This window comes from Anas platyrhynchos, chromosome 16 (genome assembly GCF_047663525.1).
Source record: "Anas platyrhynchos isolate ZD024472 breed Pekin duck chromosome 16, IASCAAS_PekinDuck_T2T, whole genome shotgun sequence".
Lineage (NCBI taxonomy): Eukaryota > Metazoa > Chordata > Aves > Anseriformes > Anatidae > Anas > Anas platyrhynchos.
Window position 1 is genome coordinate 11916068 of NC_092602.1, and position 15016 is coordinate 11931083.

The window sequence follows — 15016 nt, forward strand, 5'->3', positions numbered from 1 at the left end:
AAATGACTAGTTCTATTGAGGAAACAGTATTTTTATGTACTGGCTAAAACAGATTATTTAAAAACAAACAAACAAACAAACAAAAAAAAAACAGAAAGCAGCTTGCTACTGCTGTTTACAGTCAGGACTAACTGGACCCCTACACTGCCAATGGAATTTGGAGGCTCGGTGAACTTAATTGGAAGATTACGAGCAGATACATTCTCCAGCCAACACAGCCCCTCCCCATAGCTCACCCAACATGCAGCATGGAAAAAAGGCAGCTTTGCCTGGCAGAGGAATAGGCAGGCACTGAATATTCCCCTGTACGCTAGATGTACTATGTGATTGCAAAACTAACGCTGGAAACCTTCACCAGACCCAAGAAGTTAACATTTTCTACTCAGCAGATAGGAAGTCTATAACTGCTTGTTTTATACCCTGTTCTCATCTCTGAAGGCTTTTATTCTCCAGAGCAAATTAATCAGGCAGCTTGCATTATATGTTCTTTCTCCAGGCCTGGCTCCTCTCTCAGCATCTCTATTGATCTTCACTCAGTAATCCATTAGCAAAAGGTTTTGGAAATTTGCTGCTTTTAGAGTTCCCAGAGAAAGCCAAGTCCGATTTAGGGGGATTGCCAGATTCAAGTTTGAGAGAGCAATTCATCAGGTGAAGGATCACCATTTTTCAAAACATGCAGCAATATCCAAAACCCATTCTGCTGCTCACTCACATATTTACTACTCGATGCTCCTCGCTGCAAACGAAGACTTTAAATGACCAACAGGGAGAACAAGATTGAGAGAGAACAGATGAGAAAGCATCATGTGCCTACAGCCAGCAAATAAGCCAGAAAAAAAAAAAATAATCCACTGATTGATGCAAAAACAAGAGGAGAAAGATACAAAGAGAAGGATGGAAGGTGACAACTTTTAATAAGTAACTGCATGCTCTTCGACAAATTAGTTTTTCCCCTGGGCTTCACAAGGTCACCTCTCCAATATACCTCCCTCCTATCCCACTTCCTCCCTAGCCCAATAAAGCCATGGCAGCAAAGAACATCAGTGCTACTGCAATGCAATTTGGCAATGCTTTTTAGGTGCATGTGTGCAAGATGAACTTGGTTTGCCCATTTATTCCTTTCTCCTCTTATAAGTTACTTTCTCAACACATGCACGAAAGTAACTTAAAATAAACCAAACCAGAAGAGATCATCCTTCCTTCCCATCTAACTTCGCACTGGATCGTGCCAAGCATGATGCCAGCACCCCCTGCACAGCCAAACCAGGCTCTCCTTGGAGCTCAAGCCCACAGGGACCAGCTCCACTTCTGCTTTTAGCCTGCATTTAGCCCCACATGGCTCGGGGTGGAAAGCGAGGACAGATCGGTCTGGCCGTGCCAAAGGGGTAATTCCTGAGACAGAGCCAGGCAGCCGAGTCAGAGTGGGGTCACAAACAGTTAATGTGATTTATAAACCCTTCCACGCCACACATATCACCTCACAAAAGGAAGGAAGAAAAGAAATAGGAAAAATAAAGGCAAAATACACCAGAGCTGCCGCTGCAACAGCTTCTCAGGGACGAAAGGCAGGATCAATCTCCTCTGTCAGAAGAGGCTCACAGCTGCCGGGGCACCCAGACCTGCTGGGCAAGGGGCAGTAGGAACAGATCTGTACTCCTGGAATCAAGCCCTCTCCACTGTAGATCCAATATAGACATGGCATATCTGATACACCATAATAAGGTGCTTCCTTGCCCACACCACCGCCACAAACAAGCTGCATGCTTATGAACAAAAAATATATATAGTTTTCTTTAAATCCACCAGCCATTCCACCTCCCCCTCACTTCCAGCAGTGAAAACAGCTTCTGTCCTACCGTCACGTGAGGTTTAAGCAGAACTGACAAGAAAGGCAGCTTTGTGCGACTGTCCCTGACGTTCCCCTGTCGACAACGCACGCGGAGAGCGGGGACAGAACGGGACGAGAGGCAGAGGATGAAAACCCCAGCACAGCACTGCACATGCTGACCGCGTGCCAGCCACCGCCTGCTCCTCGCGCTGGGCACTCGCTGAAAAGGTTTCAGCAAAATAATGGGAATCAAGTCCCAAAGGAGCATTTCTTCCCATAGCAAGCCTCACTCTTGAAGCAGCAATCGAGGGTGCCAGCAGCACTGCACGGTGCCCAGCCACATGCTGGTTGGATCCAACCAGGTGAGCTCCCCGCTACCTGTGTGAATTTGTACAGTGTGATAGGGACGCAGAGTAACACCTTGAGCTGTGCTGGAGCCGCTATTACAGTACCTCCATGCAGAGCTCTCCTGTTTATTCGTGCGATGACAGCAGTAGCACGACCCGTTACTCCATTTGAAGTACACTTCCATACGGGTACATAACAATTTGCTCCTGTTTCCCAGGATCTGAGGCTTCTGGTAGCACCGTCTCCCTCACACACATTTAAACCACGTACATTATGGTTTAAATGGTGTACCAGTTCAAATTCAGGAAGAAGAAACTGCTCACAATCCTCACAATATGGCTTGTGATATCTGGGTGTTGTTTATTTAGATAAACCACTGAAAGCCTTGCAGGACCCCTCTTTCTCACTTATTGAGCAGTCTATGAAGAACAGCACATACCAGAGACGATGCAGCCCATGAGGAGAGCACAGCCTTTAACTGCACTTTCCCCAAATCTTCCAGGATCCAAGAAGCCATCATACCCTCAGCAGCCCAGTATTCATAACAATTTCCAAAAGCAGGCATGAAAAGCCTTCGAGATTTACTGACTTGAAACCAGGAAGGAACAAGCAATGGCACAACGGTGATGAGCTGTGCCTGGGGAAGGCGATGGGAAAGACCAACAGCCCATAGGCATGTGCCCAGGAGTGCCCAGGCACACGGTCTGGAAAACTGACTGCCTTCTGTTTTTCATCTTTCCTCTCAAGGAAGATTAACAAGTCAATTTTGAATCTCATCATCAAGAGCTTTAAGACAGTGGATCCATTTGAGAAGTGAGGAGATATCACCTGGTTACAAAACCATACCCCAAGGCCACCGAGCCACTCTCCCTCCCCAACATTCATAAGCATCCACCGTAACCTCACCCCCCTCAGCTCCCCCAGTATTTACACAGCACCCAGAAGAGCCGTAGGGGGAGCAGAGAGCTCCCATGCCCGCAGAGCAGTGTTTCTCCTGTGCTTGGCAGCCGAGATGCAGAAATCCCAAGGGCAGCACACGCCGATAGGAATCTGCTCCGGGCAGCTCTGCAGAGCTCCTGCACGCTGCAGGAACTCCCGATGCACCAGCACTGCCAGCAAGGAGGATTTCAATGGGGTTTTACAGAACCAAGCAGAGGAAAGGAAGGGTTAGTGGGGAAAATACCATGATCAAGAGCAATCTATTGCCTGCTGTCTGCACTTTCCAACCAATTAAGCCAAAGGACTGGGGAGGGCAAGGAGGAAGGAATTTTTTTTAACTAAATCCTGAGAATATAGGAGAAAGTGGGGGAGGAGAGAACCACAACAGCTGAATGATGTTTGGCAGCAAATATGCTTTTTTTGCTCTCACAGTAACAAAAATTCACGGTTAGTAAACAGGTGGAGAGACGACTCTTAAAAGGAACAGCTGAGAGATTGATTTGAGAATGAGAAGAAGCTCATTTTGAAGGAGTGAAAGCTCTACCCCGTGTAGCTATTTGTAGCTGGTAGAATACACTGGATTTCTTGCCTTTATCACCACAAACAAGAGCCTGTTTGTAATGTAAAGCTGCAAGTTACACGGCCAGTACCAGTGTCTGTTCCTTTATACTTCATCTCCCAATTTTATCATAAACAAACACACAGCTTACGGTTGCCTATAAATTTCATCCTCAAACTCTTCAGAACAAAACACCATGTACTTTAATCTTAATGTACTTCCTATCAAAAAGATCCTGCATGCGGGGTTTACAACTACTAAGCAGCAGTAGTGCCATGAGATAAGTTATCCTTGTGTTACAGAAGAAACAGAGGAACAGAGATTATATAACTTATCTGGAAAAGGAGGGGAGGAGGGGAGTGTGACCTGCCCCAGTTTCAATTCTGATTTTTCCAGTCCCCCTAAGCTGTGCTGAAACCACTTCTGGATCTTCAGCAGCTACTATAGGGAGAGTATCTGCAAAAATGAAGCCTGACACTTAGTTTCAATAAAACTTGCATACTGATGTTTGACAATCAGGATGTGAAAAACCCCACAAGTTTAAACAGCTCAGAGAACTTAACACTAGGTGCTTGTGCACCTGCAATTATCATACAGTACATTTTACACAAAACCAGGAGACTTCACAAGTGCTCTGTTCAAAAGCCATATGGTGCAAGCAGAGGTCAGTCCCAAAAGAGCAAAGGAGTAAACAGGAGTTTGCAAGAAATCTGAGACAGACCCAATTGTTTTATGTACATGGAAGAGAGAAAATATACACACTCGTGCATGGCTGCACAGGTACATACGCGTTTAGCTAGCATATGATGCAAAGCAAGAAACTTCTTCAGCTCCAGTGACAGTCGGTAATGCCACGTGGAGGCAGGTGGAGACAACGACCTCCCTTCTAATGCACAGATTTATTAGGTCTCAGATTATCTCGTCACTTATGAGAAAATAAATGTATAATTTCCTTAAAATACATCTTGACTTAACAATCTGTATTCCACAAATACACCAGAAGGCTGCTACAGGCATTGTTTCACAGAGCCTTACAAAGGTTACATTTATAAAAGCCTCTACCTCTCATCAAAAGAGGAAAGGCTTAAAGAGTTTAAATTTGGCATTAGCAAGAAAACTTGCATACAGATTAGCCAATTTATTTTCTACGATGTTGCACGATACTGTTTTATTAGCTTAATTTGTCTTTAGCAGCACTGGAGACCAAGGTAACTACAGCTGAGTTGTTGGAGCCCATATAAAAAAAAAGGCTTTTAAAAAAGTATCGTGTTATTCCTGCACTTACAAATCGTTTATTTGTTTGTTTTTAAAAAGGCTTGCTTATTTGAAGCAAATGAAGCTTTAAAAAGCTAGCTAGCTGCTGGCAAACATTTTAGACCATTTCTCCACTTCAAAGACTGCCCGTATCAGAGATTCTGCAAAGTCCACAGCGCGCTAAATTGACACAAATCCCAGACAGAAACAGAGCTTACATTTAACCTAATAGCAAAATTCAGCTGAATTATTAATATTCTTCAAATTAAGATTTCACTTAGCTCTCCAGGTGTAAAGTATTAAATCTTATTACCATTTTGTTAATTTTCAGCACACCCGTGCAGCCAAGATCAAACTCAGGGAGAAGACGTGGAAACTTGGCACCGGTGATGACAGTTTTGACATCGACTTCAAGGAGGCAGGACTTCACCCTCGGTCACTCCACTTCAGCTTATTTTTCCTTCTTTCCTCCAGCTCTTTTTTTCCCTTCATATCTCTTATGAAACGCACTGAAGCTCCAGCGAGTTCCCAGCCCTCGAACAATGTGTTCTCAAGCTAGGCAGCAGAGAATGCCAATACAAATGAAATCTGTGTTGCAGCTTCTACAGAGCTGGGACCACTTTACATGGTTCTGACAGATATTTTTTTTTTAAAAAGGCTACAATAAAAGTGAGCCATCTTGTTTCCTTCCAGTGAAAAGGCTTTGAAAGTAGAAAAAATACAAAGCAGCTAATCATAATCTGTTGCAGTGAATCCCTCGTCTGCGAATTTTGCTTCCTGCTTCCAGTTAGCACCGAGCACACGAGACCAAAACGCAACATCAGATCCACATGAAATTCTGTGCCTAATCTGCAAACCAGTTACCATGACTGCACATGCAAATTGGTCAGATAAAAGCCAGTCAGAGGAATAATTGGCTATTTGGAGGTACAAAATGACTAATCTATCACAGCCACCACATAAGTGTTTTTTCCTCCGCTTCATAATTGCGCCACTTAATTCTCCAAGTCCAACCTAATATTTGGGATGCAATATGGCACCGTAAATACTGTAACGTGGCAGGAGGAGGCAGGCTCCGTTCAGTGCCCCACAGCCCTGCAGCACTAGCGCAGATGTTCAGCCTGCAGTCCGCACAGAAGTCACGGGACAATTTCTAAAGGCGAGTACAAAAAACAAGCCCATTCCCAGCAGTTTTACACTGAGAACTACACATCCTCGGGAAAAGCCCTAGGAGCCACCAGCGCTGAATACCCCAGCTTAGGGCTCACTCCTACTGTCTGTGCCCTCAGCTCCGCTTGTGAGCCCAACCAGGACAACCAGTGCCCTCTCCTAACCAGAGTGCCTCCAACAACCATCCTTCAGCACCGCGCTCCTGATGCTGTTCTAACAAACACTAGCTCATGAAAGTCACAGCACTGCAGAACTCTAACCCCTTCCCGCCTAGCAAAAATTTGGCACAAGAATACACAAGAACCACCGCTCTCCAGGAACTTTGATTTAGCCTTTTCATTGCTACAGCCAGTTTCATTCCAGGTCCTTATGACTAAGGCAGGAGCAAGGCATTAGTCATTCTTTCCCCCTCCAGGAGACAACGGAAATCAGTGAGAAATGAGTTCCCTCGTTGGCAAGCACAAAGACTAGCTAGCTTCAACTTTAAGGCCACTTTAACTTACTAAGCTACCACCCATTCTCCTGCTGAAAGTACTGATAATTCTCTTTTAATGCTTTCTTCATGAGATGGGGAATTAATCAACTAAGGCAGATTTTTAGGAGAATATAAGAGTAATGTGAAGGGGAAAAAAATCACAGGATACATTCTCAGTCTTTAAAAAGTAAGTAGAAAACTCTATTCATTGGGACAAGAGTTGGTAGCACATCCCATATCGCACTCATCAATTATTCTGCAAATTAGAAACAAACTTCAATGGGTTCTCTTGGGGCAACAGGCTCACCTGGGCGGACAGAAACAAGCCAAAGCACATCCATGCTTCTCTGTTTGGGGCAGGGGGTCACAGGTCTTCAACCAAAGCACTGCCTGGGCCGTCCTGATCACACAGTTACAGTACAGCTGTATCACAACGTGATTTTCCATCCTGCACAGAACCTGTTTAAGGTCTCCGTAGCACGCAGCCAGTACCTGTATTCCTGATGGAGTTGTAAGCCGCCACCTGCCAGCTAAAAACCAGGAGCTGTGGGCTCGCCTACCACCGCGGGGCAAAGCAGAGCAGGGCTGCATAAAGCTCAGCTGCCTGGACTTCAGGGATGCCATGCCAAACTTTCTCCTGAACACTTCAACAGCGCAGGCAAGTTAAAGCTTTCAGTGTTTTCCTTTACAAGCATGGAGAAAATGGAGCAGTTGCTAGTAATGATTTGCCTTCTGTTTGCTCCAGGCACTCCCATCTTTGAAATGGGCATATCACTTACATTAATCCAGACACTACACGTCACGTCCTACATCGCAGGTAGACAAACCAATGTCATCTTGTTTGTTACCTTCCAAGATTTATAACGAAACTAAAACCCATATTTGTGTTTTGGGCCAACAACACAAGTGTTTTACCTTAAAATGGCAAACAGGTCAGCCTCCCACCTGCACGAAGTTCTCTCTGTTCATACCAGACTAATAGCTGTAGGCAGGATGCAAAAGAACATTTGTACCCATTAAACTAGAGGGGAAACAATGGCAAAAGGCAGCCGTGTGCCCAAGACAGCCTAATTACGAGGTTACTGAGGGGATCTTACAAGTTCCATACATTTAAACATCAAGCACAAATCAGTCAGCAAGCTGGGGGTCCGGACCACAACCAACCATCCCTCTGCTTGCAAAGGGGCTCCGAGGAGCCCCCTGTTCCAGCCAGGTTTCCCCCACATGAAGTGCTTTCTGATCTCTCTCCTTGCATTTTCCAATGAATCCATATGCGCCACTGGAGATGGGATCTGGCATGCATGCTCAGATTTAAAAACCCTCTGCCCAGATGTGCTAATCCCCTGTGGCACCCTGCTTTACCATACATGACCTCCGATGGCATGATTTGACAAGGTCAATGACTACTGTGGCACAGAGCTTGCTTATGCTCACTGAAGTCTCCGATGTGCACACAAGAAGGTCCCTCCCTCTCTTTTAATGCAATTAAATGCTTTTTATTTAGAAATTTGCACGATTCATCTGCAATTTTCTCACCCTCCCCACACAACCAGCCTCCATTAAAACCTTTTTCTGCAGCAGAGTCATCGTTGAGCTGGGCTCAAACACTGATCTTATCCTCCCAACACTTTCTTCAATCCCTCCGTGGGATTAAAGCAAGGAGAAGTGACACTGATGAGAAGAGCTGCTTCTTCCCCCACTCTTTGGATTTAATATTCAACATGCACTTCTCCTTCATACTGCACAAGGAAAGGAAACAAGTTTTGGAAGAAAGAAAGGAGAAAAGAACGGAAGGCTAAGAAGAAGGAATTCTTGTGTAAACTGAGCCATGAAAACCACAAACAGACTGAACTACTTCTAACCTTTTGCCATCTGTAGGGTTACAGACCTCATCCACGTGAAGCCCCTGACCAAAAACAAACAAGAACTTGTCTCTTCTTCCACCCCATCACAATGAAATTAATCAGTGAAAACAATGTGGAAAATGGATTTTCAGAGTAATTAAACTGCAAGCAAGGTTTATCTTTCCAAGCGACCCTTTCTACCCCTGCCAGTCCCCGCAGTTGGCCACAGCAGCCCAACTCCACAAGCTGAACTGAAACCAGCCTCCAAAGAGCTGGTACAGCACCACGGCCACATTACACCACCACTCTCAGTGCATCCCCCATTCCGATGACCTAAAGCAGGGGATGAACACTTGGCTACAACATCCAGTATCAACGCTCCTCAGCCCCTTTCCCCTGTACCAGGAAGGCGTTTGCGTGACCCTGCGGCACTCCAGGACCAGGGAACCGGGGAATTAGCCTTCCTTGCAGTATAAATGCTGGTGCCAGCACCCAGGAGCAGCAGTGCCAAGCAGCCCGGGCACACGAGGACTGTCCCTTTCAGCAGAACCATGCACTGATGGGTGGCAGCAGCCACTCGCTGCCCTGCCTCCCTGCTGCACGACAGGGAGTTTCCAAGCAGTGTGGAAGACTGAGCAGGTTAGCTTTGCAAAAGGCTACCGGCCAAAACACAAAGCTGTTTTCACAGCCTGCTTCTTCTCTCACCAGCTTCCCCTCTCTTTAAACAGAAAGATTTGGATAAAGGGCTGGGGAGGCATCCGTCACCGCGCTGCCACTGCTGGCCCTGCGCTGCGAGGGGCTGGGAGCGCGTCCTCGGCATGGCAAACGGGCCTGCAGCACGGAGATGGAGCATGGAACAAAAGGGAAAATAAGGTCAAACCAAAAAAAAAACAAAAAACAAAAAAAAACACACACACACAAAAAAAAATGAAACAAGAAGCAGCCAAGATGAGAGAGATGACAGATACAAACGCACACAAGAAAAACCCCAACAGGCAGCTCGTTAGCACTGAAGCCGAGCACATGGAAAAAGAGAAGAATTTACTTCTTCCTCAACCGGAATGTTTGCATAATTGTCACTTTCAATTTTACATAATTCCCTTTTCTACGCATTTGTTTCATGTCTAGGCCACCATGCATGAAATAAATCCCTGTACCAGAGCACGGCCTGTCTGCACGGCGCGCGGTGCTAAGGAGGTCGGGTTTCCCATTTATTCCCTATCACATTCCCCGCAGGTGTGAACAATGCTTTATCGGACCTAAAATAGAAGCAGCCAAACAGATATCCGCCCCGGTCGGGGTGTGTTTGCTTAGGCAGATTTTTCTGAAACCATAAAGCAAAGTAAGTAATTACTTCAGCATTAGTTAAGATACCATTTTTCCCCTTCACTCCACACGGCACACTGAACAAGCGCCACACCAAGGGGTAATTCAGCCTGAAGTTGTAGGGTTTTTTTTTTTTTTGTTTGGTCGGTTTTATACCCGAAGTGATGCATGTAGTTTTGATTAGGCTCAAATTTTCTTCACATTTAGTGCTGATACCCTGGTGCCCTATTAAAAAAACACTGCATTATAAACCCAGACACTGAAATATCAACACCAATTAGGTCTTTCAGATACAGGTTTTTAAACACTTCAGAGAAAAATCTACACCAAAAACTGGGGGCAAAGGATGAACTTTCAACATTAAGGGGAGCAGCACTAACTGGGCAACCAGAATCTCATTCTTTAATTAAAAAGAGAGGCAAAACATTCCAATGACCATAATCTACAGAAAACACAACACTATTTCTTTATTCAGGCTGAAAAAAATAGAAAACAAGAAGATTAAATGCTGTTAAACACAGCTGATATTTAAAGTTCATTCAGCTTTAAAGCTTGACAACGTATTATTAGAGGAACTAGAAAGTCTAAAAAAAAAATCTGCACGTCACTGCAAAGATTTTACCTTATAATTCAGCCGTAACCCAAATTCTGACCTTCCTGGGAGCTATCTGCATCCCCCAGAAAAAGGCAGGACACCAGTTCTAGTTTGGCAGCTGCCTGGGCAGTGTAAGCCATGGGACGGCGAGTCCCTTGTCAGCAAAATCTCCGACCAATTTCTCTCCTTTTCATCAGCTCAGGAATATGTTGCAAGACAGTGGCATTTGCTCTTTTCAAAAAGACTCCATCGCCATGAAGACATGCAGCCACTTGTGTTGGTTTTTTTTTTTTTTTTTCCCCCTGCCTTTTTGCTTCCAGAGCCGCACTGGTTAAGCTGCAGTGCTGCACGCTGTCATTCTCCCCAGACACGTCAATCTGTTTGTCTTACGTGGGGGAAGGGAGAAAGGCACAGCGCTCGCTGCCATCAGGAAGGACAGCCTCACGCCACGGCCGACCCAGCCCCTGAATACGTACAGGGATGCTCCAGTGCAATTGGTAAAATACGCTACACTTTATTTGCTCCCCCAGGCCTGTATTCTTATTGGCATGCGTTTTGTGTCTTGGTTTATGCTTTAGGCACAGACTCATTATTCCTACAGTATTCAGCAGAGACTGAGTGAAGAATCACATTTTGCTTATGTTCTCAACCTCACAAAGGTAATACTATGAAAAACACCAGTGACTTCAGCTGCTAAACATTTATAAACAGGGAATGGGAATTTTAACATACACATGCACAGAGGGAGGGAGACGTAAAAGAACAAAAAGAATTTGTGTATCGCTTGAGACAAAAATGCATTCCTCCATCTCAGTGCTCGCTCCTTTTGGCCCAGGTAAGCGCACACAAACAGTGAGAACTGCTTGCTGTAATTAGCAGAAAATCAGAATTACCTAAAAAACAAACTGTGAACAAGGAAAAAAAATGCTGGAAAGCTGCATTTACTTGCAAGAAGCACACCAAGAGAAGCTGCTGGCTTACTAGTCCCGATGCTGGAGCACACTCCCCACGACTGCACCTTCACAAGCCCATGCCTGGTGCCAGCTCCATCAATGGGGAGGACAGGACCACGGAGGAGAGGACAGTGCAGCTCCCAGACCCCCTCCCCAGCTTTGCTGCCTGCTGCCATGAAGCCCAGATGTGGCACTTCCCCAAAACTAGGCCTGGCTGCAGGCAGACACAGCTCCCCCCTGCCACACACACAGGGGTTCCCCAGTCCCACACACAGCCTCGCACCTCCTCACGGCCACGGTGCCACCTGCCACGTGAGCAGTAAAAGGAAAGGGATGGTCTTAAAATTATTTGTCGTGTGAATTGTTGGAGAGGAAGATCTAAATGACCAGTAGCACATGGGATGGCCTGCCTCAAAGCAAGGCATGCCCAGGGACCAGGAACCTCAAAGCTCAGGCACCGCACAGCCACTGATGTGCTTCTCGGGACATAACACACTGAAGCTAAGAAGCCAAAGATGTGCTGTCTGGAAACAGCTTTTTTTTTTCTTTTTTTCTTTTTTTTTGTTTAAAAAAGACCAACTTCAGCAACTTCAGAAATAATTCCTGGGAACCTATTACGAAAACAAGCTCCATACAGTTGTTTATCTGAGGTCATCATCTGGGAGTTTACATTAGACATAGGCCCTCGCTACACCAGTTCATAACCTCTGCTTTGGAAGTGGCATGCTCTGTACCTGCCAAAACACAAGCTCATTTTTTAACCGAGGGTTTGATGCTAACACGAGGCTCTAGAAAACCTCATCTCCCAACAGCTGCTAAAGATATCATCTTTTCCTGCAAAAAGCCTAAAACTCATACAGATGATTTCATAACAGTCATGGGAACCTGCTTCTGATCGACGCTGTGAGCGCTTCTGGCTGGATGCAAATACAAAAAATGTAAATTTGTAAGTCGCTTACCCTACGTGACTTAGCGTCACCCAGCGATGTGGAAGCAAAGCGAGAGCTGCATGAACCCAGTCACAGACCATGTGCAGCCCAGGGGCGCTCGTTTCTGTTCCATTACCCGCCTCCCCGACACAAACAGCACAGGAAACATCGCTGTCTGCTTCATAGCCTCAAAACAGTTCTCCGAGGTGCACCGACCCCACAGGGGCAGCCGGCCCCACAGCAAGGAAAAGGACCGGAGAAGGCTGCTCACCTCAGATCTGCCATCAGGACCTGCGGGGCCAGGCTGCGAGCGGCACCCCGGCAATGGGGCTTGAACAGGTTCATCGGTGCCCAATGGAATCAGCACCACCGCCATGCACACTCTGCAGTGAATGTACAGACATCTGTGGAGTTTGATGGATGAGCTGATAGCAGGCACGTTATAGAATCCATCTGGTTGGAAAACCATTGTCATTTTCAGCTAAAAATCACATTTGCAAACTCAGATCACAATTTGGTGCTATTTAGCTTCAGACTAGAATACCAGAGCAAATGTTATTCTTTTTCCTGCAGAGAACCTTGCAAAATATTCAGTAACTCGACACTAATAGCAGTATGATTTTTTTTTCTAATGCACCAAATGCCTTACTAAGTCTGAGAAAAAAAGGAAGGAGATTTTTGCCTATCTTGCAACAAAACCTCTCTTGAGATATGGGTCTGTTCTGCATCAGGAGAGTTCCCTAGTAAATGCCTGAACGAGCGCTTCTAGGAGCAGCGGGATTATAAATCCCAGGCATCAGTAAGGAAAAGGGAGAACTTAAACTCCCCAAACCCGGAGCTGTATTTTAATTCTAAGGAGACAGAGAAGTGAAGCCCAGGAAGATCTACCACTGAGGTTACACTTCCAGTGCTATGCAGATGCAGCACGCTCATGGGCAGCACATCCCCTGTGAGACACGCTTACACACCACAGCAAGAACCTGAGGTGGGGGGAAAGGGAAAAATCTTCCCTGGTGGTTCACACGGGAAGATTTCTACCTTGGCTGCAAGCTACTGAAATGACAAAGGAGGCCGAGAGACACTGATGCATGCACGTGCTCCCAGCTCCTGCACCGCCACGGCTCCTAGGCGCTAGGAGGCACGAAGACACCTTCTGCCCGCGCACCACCTCTCCCCCGGGTGATTTAGCAACGAGAGGAGCCCCCAAGGAGGGGACGCAGCCTCCGCGGGCACCTCCAGCTCGGTCGGGTGGAGGCGAGGCTCACGGCAGGAGACAGACGTGCCCAGGGCTCCGGCAGGAAGCTTGTGGCAGAGTCAGAAAGAAAACCCCATTATCTCTCCTTCCGGTCCCCTCTGCTAACCGCTAGACCACAAAACACTTTTATTGTAGGATAACATTACAACAAATAGCTATTTTCTGTTAGCAGAAAACCCACACTTTGTAGTTTTACTTTTAAAATTCATTTATGCTCCAGCTCCATAAGAATGCCAGCCAGTCCTGTGACACAGCATAAACAGTTCTCCCTCCTTTTCATGCCCCAGTTTTATTAAGTAATCCCCATAAAAGCAATTACCGAGCCTTGGACTGAAAAATAACTAGAAAAAAAAAAGCGACAGCAAATTCTGTGCATCTTCATTTGCATACGGATTCCCTCCCTCCCCCTTTCTAAGGTTTTTGCCATGAGGTCTTTTATGTCTCTTTCAATAATCATATAATTATATGATTCCTAAAGTACATGCTGGCAACACTTCAGGGGATTTTAGTCATTACAGGTGACAAGACTTCTCTTGTGTCTAATGCTCGCTAGAATTTCCTTCCACTTCATTCACAGACAAGATGATGAACTGACTGACACCCAAAAAACCCTCTCCCGGACATGTTTTGGGGTATTGACCCTCTCCCTTCTCCATTATGGATCCTGGGAGCTAGACAGAAACAAACTGCAATGAACTTCAACTGGAATGAAGCGTTTTTTCAATTAAGCGGCCCATCATTTTTCCCAGGCACCACGTCCAACTATTTTAATGGCTTTCACATTTTTTCTTTAATTTTACAATCTGAAAGAGATGCCAAGGTTCCATCAAAGACCAAGAATGCTGTAATTCTATTTCTTCCTATGGTTGCAAGTTATTAACAAGCTGTCAAAACACCATAATTATTTTATATCAGGTTTGACTGATTCCATAAACATCTCTTAGCTGCACACTACCTTGCTTCTCGCTCCCCCCACGTGCAAGTTTGTGCTTGGGCTGGATGGAGAAGAGACGCTGCACATCCTCTTAGCAGTGCAAGAGACATTTATGAGCTCCAGAAGAAATCAAGAGCAATAGTGTATTTATAAGCTGATGCACTTGGTACCACTGTATGGTTTAATAAAATGTTTCTTCCCCTAAATTGCTTTGGGTTTTTAGCTCTCCTGTAGAAGTGAGAGCTACCAGGGCAGACTCCGATCTCACTGACCAACAGGAGGGGTTAAAGAAGTGACCTCGGTGTCCAGCAGCACACCACAGCCCGCTGAACACCCTGAAGCCCTAAATAATCATCTGTTTCCCAGCCTGGGCTTCGTGCTCCCTCCTAACCTAAGCATCTCACTAAGTAGATACTAAAACAGAGATACATTAGCTTCAGAACAAACCAATCTATGTTTAAAGGTGAAAAAAGAAATTAAAAATGCCAAACAATTACAGTCATTTTTACAGATCTGGAAAGAACATCTGTTGGAGGGGAAGATAATGCAATGCTATCCAACTGCAAGCACTACAGGCGTTGCATTTAGACTACAGGCACGAACACAC

At 45.7% G+C, this 15016-nt stretch overlaps 1 protein-coding gene across 21 annotated transcripts in view; it reads right to left on the reverse strand.

Annotated features, from left to right (window-relative positions):
- FBRSL1 (fibrosin like 1) overlaps positions 1–15016 on the reverse strand; it is a 519307-nt gene that overhangs the window by 497126 nt on the left and 7165 nt on the right. The window lies entirely within an intron of this gene.